At 35.5% G+C, this 11060-nt stretch overlaps 1 long non-coding RNA gene across 1 annotated transcript; it reads left to right on the forward strand.

The window, feature by feature from the left end:
- The first annotated feature begins 2965 nt into the window (after positions 1-2965).
- On the forward strand, positions 2966-3533 carry LOC149231914 (uncharacterized). Its single transcript, XR_016247496.1, has 2 exons — positions 2966-3067; positions 3480-3533. It is a non-coding gene; the product is annotated as an uncharacterized LOC149231914 (long non-coding RNA).
- The last annotated feature ends 7527 nt before the right edge of the window (positions 3534-11060 follow it).

Genomic DNA, 11060 nt, shown 5'->3' on the forward strand with positions numbered 1-11060 from the left:
TCATTGGTTTAGACACAATACATTTCATAAGCCAAAAGGGATTGACAAAGTGTTTATATAGAGTGAGGTGACCATGTGTATAACTAGTGTCAGGAATCATATCACTCCAATCCTTTACCAGTGGCTTGATCTCGGATTTCAAATTCAATTCTACTTCCCATGTCATAATCAACTTCTTCACCTAGGCTGGGTTCCCTTCGCAATATGCTTGAACCGTGGTCTGTAAAACTTGAGCATTCATTTTCCTTCCCCATTGTCATGGAGTCCTACCAGAAGACAATTTTATTTTCCTTTACTACGCATGCTCCTGCGGCCTCGACTACCACGACCCAAGGCCCCACCACAAGGATGAGTCTTCACCATATTGACAAGAGCTGGACCACCCTTCATCTGTCTTCTCGCACCTTCCCATGCTTGAGAGCAAGTCCTCCATACCGACGTTGTACGGGGAAGTGGCTTAGATAGATCTGGAGTAGAATCAATATAGAGAACCACCCAAAAAAAAAGTTTACTTAATGTAATGGCATAAGAACAAAGAGAGAGCCAGATGACATTTCACCACTGCAGAAATCCACCACTCGAGCCAATAAACAAAGATAAATAAGAACCTTCCTGCTGGAGTGTGAGGCACCACCTGAATACGAATGACGATGCCCATGCACCCATGAAATTAGAGTCCATAGGCTCAGCCTTGATAAAAAAATAAGAACCCTTACTCACCATAGGGCTTTCCAGTACAATTCAGGCTTAGAATGGGAAAACCAATTATCAACATGCAGGGGAAACATTATGAAAAAGATCCTAAAACTAGGAAACATGCCCACACAGGAAAGAATGTTGCCAAAGAAATGGATATCGACATAACATAGTCGATAAGGCCAAGATTTCCAGTCATAGAAACTGCTAAATTAACCATTGTTTCTTTTCCCCTCCAAATGCGAGGCATATCATGAATTGCAGCCCCCAACCTAGAATACAGGATAAGCATGATAACATACCAGACTATGCATGTCAACCTCGAGTAGAGATGGTCAATGTCTGAGTATGTCCCCCTGTTCCAGGTGCCACGAACCTGTAGACAATAAACTTAGGCTGCCTTAGATGCCAAAGACACCAATTCAAAATCCAGATATCTATTCTTAAATCGACTACCGCTCCCACCAGCTTTAGATGCCAAGGTCTACCTAACTTCACCTTGTGGATCTGTAGAGATCTATGAACCTTCACAATATCAAGACATGAGAGCATGTGAGGGTGTGGGAGAGACAACTCACAGTCCCAATAATTTATTCTCTCATTCATGTCGATCAACCCCATATGGGCCTCCATCTTCCTTGCACCCTGATTGGGGGTAAACTAAAGTTGTTATTAATATTAATACAAATATTAAAATTAAAATGTTAGTATTAATTACTATTAAATTTAAATTCCCTTTATTATCTCCTCTACGCTTCTTCCGTTCTGAGAATTCAATACCATGGCTTGGCTTAATAGGATGGGCTATTATTTGAATTATTTTATTCATATAGGTTATCTTTATTTCATTGTTTTTATTTTTATTTTATTTTCACAAAATTAAAATGGTTACATTACGTTAGATTGATTTATTTTTTATTTATTTTGTTATTTTTTTGTTATTTGAGTTAGTCAAAATGTTAAACATTACATCACAACATCTTTACTGTACTAGAGTGCACAAGACCTTTTGGTTCAATATACACACACACACACACATAGACACATGCATATATGTGTGTGTGTGTGTATATATATATATATATATATATATATATATATATATATATATATATATATATGCAAAGGGAAATTAAATCACCTAAAGCAGTTGTATTTTGAAATTGAAAAATTAAAAAAAATGTTTAAACATTTTTGTTTTTGTCTTCTCTATTATTAATAAATTTGTAATATTTATAAATAAATTTAATTATCTTTTTTTTTTTTTTTTTAGGTTGTGGTTCACGGACACCTTGGTCAACGGGTGGCGCTATGTCCATGGTCAACGGGTGGCGCTATGTCCATGGAAATGGGTGGCGCTATGTCCATGGAAATATCTGGGTTAGCAAGGCTTGGCCCCAAGGGCTTCAGTGAGATTGGACCCTATGACTTCCTGATGGCTAGGCACTAATTTTGACCAACTGAGCTAGCCCTTGGGGCTATAAATAAATTTAATTATTAAACTAAATTATAAATGAATTTAAAATAATGTTTGAAAGTATAAATGAATTCGGTATTCTCCAAAAAAAAATTAAAACATTTTAGATTAGGTAGATTAAATATTCAATATCAATTGTATATTAATAATTACATTTTAGCATTAAAAATATCCAATTTTCTAAGTTAATAAAAAATATTTAAAAGATATTATTAGTCCCTGCATGGGACTAATAGCGATCGAATTAGCTTTGACCAAGTAAAATTTCTCGTACATGTCAGGTTTAAGCCAATGTTTGAAATAAAATTTTCAGCTCAATAGATTTTTATCCAAAGTTTGTGTTTCGACCTCTTATTGCTGGCTGCACAGTATACTTTTTTTAAAACTTAGGCTAAAGAGTTTGGAGTGGCCTGTATACTTTTTTGAAAACTTAGGCTAAAGAGTTTCTGTGTACTATTCTTAAAAGTTAGTTTATCCTAAGTTTTAGTTGCCTGTTCTCAGTGTCATGCATGCATGCAGTGGCCTGCATCTGCCAGCTGTTTGCATATGCAGAGGCATCCACGGTGGTCTACAAATGCCTTGTCTGGAGTCCGGAGTAAGTTCAGAGCAGAGAGTGTCAAGCAGCTAATTCTTAGGAGTAAGTTTAGAGCAGAGAGTGTGAAGCAGCTAGTTTGAGACGCAGAGAGGCAGAGAACGTCACGCAGAGCCACCTTTACAACTTGTAAGTTCCGAGAGAAGCATTCCCCATCTAATGTAATATTCACCATAAAAAAATGTTGAATTTCTACAAACGTTTAACATGGTTATTTGATGTGGAGCTGAACTGGCCGGCCAGTAACACTTGCAGCCAGACGCTCCATTGAATCTTTCCCCCCTCGAGCACGAGCTATTGCGGTATCTTCTCATCATTTTTTCGTTGAATTTATACCTTTTTCCATTAAAAATAAAATTCGTTTGGTCAGAGGACCTGGAATACCAAAGGCATTGCACATTCCCTGAAATCTTTTTATTTAATCGATACAAAAGATGATTCCCAGAGCATCTTACATCTATCTGTTCACGATCCTTTTTTTGGGTTGAAAATTTGCAGTTTTTAGCTTATTTTGGAATTTCAGAAAGCATTTATTTCGGTTTCTCAGATATGTTATTGGGAGTTCTTCTGGCTCATCTGGGTTTTTCAATCGTCTTCTTCGATACTGTTTTATATTTTGAAGTATTCTTTAAGATATATAATATGTGTTTTGGGGGAATAATTAATTCGTGTCTTTATCTCTGCATTGTGCTGATGGATGACTAAAAATGGAAGATCTATCGGAGAGATGGGCAAGGGACCTGGATTGTTTTCCAACATCGGGAAGAAGGCCAGAGGTAAGCAGCGATCGTATTTATGTGTTAATTTTTCAATGACATTAAAAGAAATCCTTTATCCTTTAGCCCTATTTCTTTTATTTCGCTGTCTCTATGATGTTTTAATAAATATGTGCCGAATAAGACAACCAGTCCATCCCTCCTTCACTTGCAAAGGAACGTCTATCAATTCAACTCTCCCATGCTTTTATATATTTAAAGACAAATTACTTTTAACTTTAAGAATCTAATAGCTACCCATTTCGAAGGGCAGAAGATCTCTTGCTACAAATTGCCACTTGTTGTCCTAGTTCTAACATATTATTAAATGAATTGATGGTGTTCCAAAGAAATCATCCTCCTGTCTCACATTTAGATCGTTTCACTCGTATATAAGTGGTTTCATTCTTAGTTGAGTCTGTTGAGTCAAACTCTCCTTGGCCTTGTTGACGAGCCTAGTTAACTAAGTCTTAAGTTTCCGCTCACCAGCAAACTCGTCAGCTGCAAGGCAGATTTGTCAGTACTTGCCAGTCAGATCCTTACTGGCGAGTAACTTGCGGGTAATTCGCTGCTGAGCTAATTACCAGAACAGTTAGGAATTAGGTTGGACACCTAATTTTCATTAGAGGTAACTGTAGGGTGAAATCTGTAGCACAATTATTATAAGCAGTTTATAGATTTGGCCTTGAATTATGTTTTAGAATATTATTGTGGCATCGGTTTTAAATAGTCTGTTATCTCTGACCGGTCATGAAGGTAACTTTTGTGATTTTCAACAGAAGATATGATTAACAACAAGATATACAACAAGATACTATGGATTTGGGGGTTCATAGAGAACATTCTGGTCTGTTTGTTTATCAGCACGAACTCTTACAGACATGAACACTGAATAATCCATTTCAGAAATATTCATTTGTTAATATGCAACAAAAGTGCTGAGAATATACACAGGTGAATCAGATTTCTGTTTATATCCATAGATCGGACACCAGTAATGTGCCCTTCATTAGGAGTATTGTATTTGACAATTGGGAGATATGTCATGACATGAATTTCAAGTATTTCATTAAGGCTAATCTTGTCTTACTCTGACAAACACTTGGACTCACTAGTTTCCGCACAATATCCCTGTACCTAGAAAAACATAATTGGAATACTTTTGAGAAGTGATTTTAGCATGATTGTCACTACTGTTGGAAAGTTTGCAGAAAACTTTGATCTTCAGTCTCGGGTATTATGCAAATTGTGTGCTGAGTTTGGAGATATTTTCCCATTACAGCAAGAGTGCTATGTTGAGAGAGCCTTTCTACAGGATTTGCAATATCTCTGTACCCAAAAAAAACCATACTTGGAATACTTTTGAGACGTGGTTTTAGCGTGATTGTCACTACTGTTGGAAAGTTTGCAGGAAACCTTGATCTCCAGTCTGGGGTACTACGCAAATTGTCTGCTGAGTTTGGGGATATTTTCGTATTACAGCAAGAGTCTTATGTTGAGAGAGCCTTTCGAGAGGATTTGCCTTTTGAATCTCCAGATGTAGAGTCAGGGTCTGTAAGGCAGCAACACACATGCTTGCATCAGAAATCTTGTTGCTATCAATAAGAAGTGGCTGTAACATTCCCAAATCTTCAGTGATCAAATGGAAAAGACACTTGGAGCTGCTGCTGGGATCGAAATAAACCTGATCTGTGCTTATTGAGGTGTTGGGCACATGATTTTGTTTGCCATTTGTTCAGGCGCAATGAGGAAAGTACCTTTAGCATGAACAAATGGGTATGACATCAAATGTTTGAAGTCTTTATAAGATCAAATTCATCCTATGCATGAATGTTATGTAATCCTGTGCTCAGGATACATCATAGCACAAGAAAATCTGGGATTTGTGTTTGCTGATCTAAATCTGGAGATTTTGAGTAGCAAGTATTGATCTGGGACCAAATTTCCTTCAAAGAAAACGAAGTACATGGAGCAGAATAGGGGCCGATGGACATGCCCTTCTATCTCCAATTCTGAAACTCACCCAGTGCTCTCGGTGTAAAATTGTTCTTCACATGCGGAGACTCATTATCTAATTGCAACCCAACTGTTTCACAAATCAGATTGAAAATAGGTTAGTTAAAAATTTAAGCTTCTTCCTGGACATTATGGAATCCTTGATTTGGATTCCTCTTGTATGTTCATTCTCAAGGTCAAACTCATGTGCTTATTCGCTCATTTCTTTGACTACTTCCTAAGAATTGAAACAACCGAAGAACTCATGTCCTTATCCCCCCATATATCTTATTGACCATTATTGTTATGTTCCAAGAATCGCAACACCCGGCAAGGAATTTTAGAGTGGAGATTTTTTAATCTCATAATAATGATAAATATAATGATACTAGAATCTTTAATTTACCATTAAGAAAAGAATTCGCCATCATATGCCAAAGATAAACCGTGTAGGAGAACATTGTCTTCTGCGTGATTATTGGTTTGAAAGACTAAAGGCCATGCATAACATAATTCTAATGTTCCTCTTCAATCTAAAGCGAAAGACGAGTATAAAATGGTTTTAATGTTTTTGGCTCATGCCATCTTTTAAAATATTATATTCATCAAATGAAATTCCAAATCGAAACCTTTTAAAATGTATATTGGAATGAGATGAATCAATTGTGGGTTAGTATTATCCGAATTTCTATATGCCAAACCTTTTTAAATGCAGGTTGGATTTATATATCATAATTTGAGGGAAATTTTAAAAGGCTTAGTCTAAAGAGAGGTAGAGAAGTATGGATTTTTGTAAATCTAAGTTATAGTTGTTAAATTTCAAAATTTTAGGTGTCTTAAACATTTTTGATGGCGCTGAATCCATTTCTACCATCAAAAGACACGATACAAACTGCCTTTACAAAAAATTTTGAAATTTTTTTACCCAGATTAAAGCCACTTTTAACCATCCAAAAAATTCTTGAGTCTCTTTAGAGGACTCCATTTTAAAATGGGTCTTCAATTTATAATTTGACATTACAAACAATGTTGTTTGTGATCACCGTGACCTCATAGTGTTTTACACGACAAAGAGTATAGCTTCTGAAACTTTTTCCAGAATGGTAATTTTTTTGTTGGTTAAAGATTGCAGAAAGCATATTGAACATAGTCAATGAAAGCATATTGAACCTTATAAATTTGGATACAACTCTGGAATGGAAACCAGATAAACAGGATGATAACAATCTATTTTCACCACTCACCAACCAAAAGGTGACTGATGATTAATACCAACACTTCTATTCGTCGTGTGGTGATACTAACATAAGTGGAAATCAAATTTTACACAGTTTAAAATTATTTGAATTATAAAAAATAAATTATCGATAATTAAAATTTTAAATAAATAAATATAAAATATTTATTTTAAATTAAACAAGGAAAAGAGAAATATAGTAAATATTAATTATTTTTTATTTTTTATGATAATAATAAAATAGAGTAAATATTAATTAATTCTTATTTTTTATCATAATAATAAAATAGAGTAAATATTAATTAATTCTTATCCTTTACCATAATATTGTCATTATTTTATTTTTTAAATATGTATATTTTAAATTGTTATTTTTCATTATTAAAATGATGAAAATAATTTAATTAAGTTTTAGAAGTTTCAAAAAGACATGACATTTTTATTTGTACCACATTACTATTAGAGATGGACAACAGTAAAGATACTTATTAGAGAAATATTTTAGATTTCCGAAAGAAAGAATATGGTGCTACTATAATTGGCTGATATTAATTGATTATATCAAACATATCTTCAGTGTCATGTGGAGCACGATAGCACACAATGGCTAGAGTGGCATACTTTTTCACTAATTATCAAAATTTCTTCCATTATTGTAGTGTTGAATTCTTTCTATCCTACTATAGACTAGTTATGTATTTTCTTCAATTTTATTTCTTCGTACGAATAGGGTTTACATGTAGTGAAACCCTAACAGTAAATTAATGTTGGTTTCCATTTTAACCTTTATAAATTAGGATCATTCAATTTTTATGTTTTTCTTGTGTAGAAAGAGGGATCTTAAGTTATAATTTAGTTTACTAATCTTATTTAGTTTAGTTTACTAATCTTATTTTGTTTATGCGTACGAATGGGCCAATTTACCTGGAGATATGGTTGTCTTCAACATGTATCTAAACAATTTTATTTCTCAATATTTCCACATATTTCGCTTCCATGGTTTTACATTCAAATATTACTCTTCTTATTTTATATTACTAATGGTTTTACCTTCATATCCCCAGGTTGAGGAGGAAGGAAATTTATGTGCTCTTTATTAGATATTATTCTCTGTTGCAAGTCTTTTTTTTTTGGTTTCCATAAATAGCCTCTTTTGACTCTTTACCTCGTACCTAAACATACTAATCCCCTATATTATTTTCAATCGTTACAGGTATGACTTGAGGAAATAAAAGAATTTTGCTTCTGTTGTACCAAAGACATTCAACTTAATTCCTAAATTGACTTTCTCTTCCTTAGTTTACACGTCATACATTTCTCAATCCACCCCAAACTTTGTGTGAAGTTATCGTAACGTGAAGATAAAAGTGATTTGTTCATGATATCCTGAAATAGGGTTTTTGCTAGACTTCTAACCCCCCCATGGATACCATATGTGTAAAACGGTTATGAGCCTTAACAAATGGCATATTATATGCTTAGGCAGGGACTACCGGCTGCATACAACACTTGTTATAGTTCAGGAGAGACTCTTCCAAACCCCACACAGTCCACAATCAATCCAATAACACTGACCTAAATCAGGTCCATTCATAGTTCGAAGTAAATTTGTGAGAGCAAAAGGAACACGCTGATCCCGACCTATTGCCCACTTGGTATTCTTGATTTTCGGCAAGTTGTCATAAAGCTTGTATGTCCAAGTTTTAGACCAAGACCAGACAAAGCAAATGAGAAACGCCAAAGGCTAGATGCTAATGAAAAAGAGAGCCAATGGGTCACCATGGTGTTAGAGTTCATGGACAAAATAACACGACATCAGAGAGAAAACATCAAAAAAATTCCACAAGTTAATAGTGCTGCAAACATTAACATGAATGAGGAAGTTGAGATGATGAAGAAATTGGGGATTCCGATAGGGTTCGTCTCCACTAAGGGGAACCTTGTGCTCGACACTAATTTTAGTGGGGCTAAGGCCATCACCAAGCAACAATGCAGGGATTATATCAACATAAGAGGAGGGTTTAATCGCCCCCTGCCTAAAGAGCATAACTGATAAGATTACTTCACCTGCGCAAAGAGCATAACAGATAAGATTACTTCACGTGCGTATATATTCATCGAAATGTGTTATATCATATATATCCCATAGTGTAGTTGCATTCCACCTTGCATTATTTTGTTGTCTTTTTGTTTAATCATATTAATGAAGTAAGATAGTGACACATGTAGTGCCTACTCTCAAGATAGGTATCATTAAATATAATTTTTCATAAACCCTTCTAATGACAAATTCAGATTCAAGTTTGTTTTGTGTCAAATACATTACATTTATTTATTATGTCATTATATCACCCATGAAGCAAATACAATGTAGAAATAGACTATGCCTCAATATTATTATAAAGTTAAAATGCCTAGATATCTTTATTGTAAACTTCTTTTAAAAATGTTTAGCATGTAAATAAATTATAGACAACCTAGCTCATTATATCATTTGAATTTGATATACTAAATTAAAATTGGTACACTGTCTTCATTTTTTTCATCATGGTATTCTTTTAAGAATTCAAAAACGCTCACACAGAAAAATAAACAAATCACACGTTATAAAGTAGCTTAAAAGTCAAAATAATATAAAAGGCCCTAATTTAAGCTAAACATTCAAAATGGATTATAGGTATATTATTTTAACAAATACATTCGAGGCTCAATGATGCAGGAGCATCCAGCTCCGAGGAGACGAATGGACGTTGACTGACTCATGGAAGGAGAACAGAAACCGGACAAAGTTTACGTGCTTAGGTGGACAGGTTATTAGGCTTATGGTTATTTCTTTTAATTATTGTTTGCTTCATTTTTCTTTCAGAAGGTCGTTAGAGGCCACAGCATTATAATTGTAAGTTGTTTTAGCTTAGGAGATAATTAGCATTTAGTCAGCTCTTAATTAAAAGAAACTGGGTGACAGTTATAAAATTCTGGTTGAACAGTTCAACTGAAAAAGGGGAAGCAGTTATGCTCTCCATGTATCTAAAAACAGAGAAGAAAACAAAAAAAGACACTCTCCAGCACAAGAGAGACAGACAGCAAAACAAAACCTCTGAAATACAGTATTGCCATATATTTTATTTTTGCCAACGCAATAATCTACTGCTGATATTTTCATATGTATGAACAAAATTCTTTCTGTGTGTTCTAAGAATGAGATTGGAACGAATAGCCACTAACTGCAACAGGAAACGAAGTAACGAAAGGACACCTACAGACACCCATTCGAAATCGAGTCAACAACAGACATTCAACAGACACCCATTGAATCGAAGCAACGAAAGAAGCGCTGCGGACATACATCTCCAGCAAGCAAGGGCATAAAACTTTACGGCTGTTGCAAAGACAAACAGGTACCAAGAAATACAACTACTGTTTCATTTTTCCTTTATAAAAATAACACAAACACTGTATGCAGAAAGGGAGGTTAACTTAATAAGAGTCGCCACATAACTGTGGATTGTTACAAAGTCACATAAATTACAAGCCCCTGAATATTATCAAAATACCAATCGCCTTTTCAAAACGGCCATAAATATTGTTACTTGAGAACAGAGATACAAAAGTCACGAAACGTCGGAAGGGGCACGACCGACTCATCACAACAATCACAGAGATAACACCTAAACTACCAAACCCTCCATAGTCTACCGTTACATTAAAGACGGGGCAAACCCTACCAGTTTGCAAGCTGAGTCAGGTCCGAGTGGAGCCGAACGTTGAATGTGACCAAACCCTCGACCGCTAGCCACCAGGACAACCTGCATACAAAACAGAGCAAGGTTAGAATAGAGTTCGGGCAAACCAAAGGTAGATTGATACCCAAAAGGAAAGAAACGGAGATGTGCAGCGAAATAAACGCATAGTACTTACAGTCAAGTCGACAAGGAGACCGGCGGGACCGAACCCGATAACCCTAGCTGAACAAGGAGCAAGAGCCGTGAGAAGTTGCAACAGGAGCAGAAACAGAGTAAATCAGAGAACCATATGTTACCTTTAGAGGCGAGGATGAACTCAACCAACCGAGAGCGCTTAAGTTGCAGCCAATCTGTACAGTGAACACAGCTAATTAAGAGAACCAGAAGAGACCAGGTGACAGAGAGCGCCCATAAAACCAAAAACTTACCATTACTCACAGACGAAGACCAGCAAGGTAACGCGCGCCCAAGAAACTCATTAACACAGCAGAGAAAGCCCGAAGGCACAACAAACCACCAGGAACCGCAACAGAGTAAGACCGAGGACATGGGCAGAGTGTATTGT

This window comes from Pinus tabuliformis, chromosome J (assembly GCF_031772625.1).
Source record: "Pinus tabuliformis cultivar Carrire ecotype Pingquan chromosome J, CPIR1, whole genome shotgun sequence".
NCBI classification, from domain to species: Eukaryota; Viridiplantae; Streptophyta; class Pinopsida; order Pinales; family Pinaceae; genus Pinus; species Pinus tabuliformis.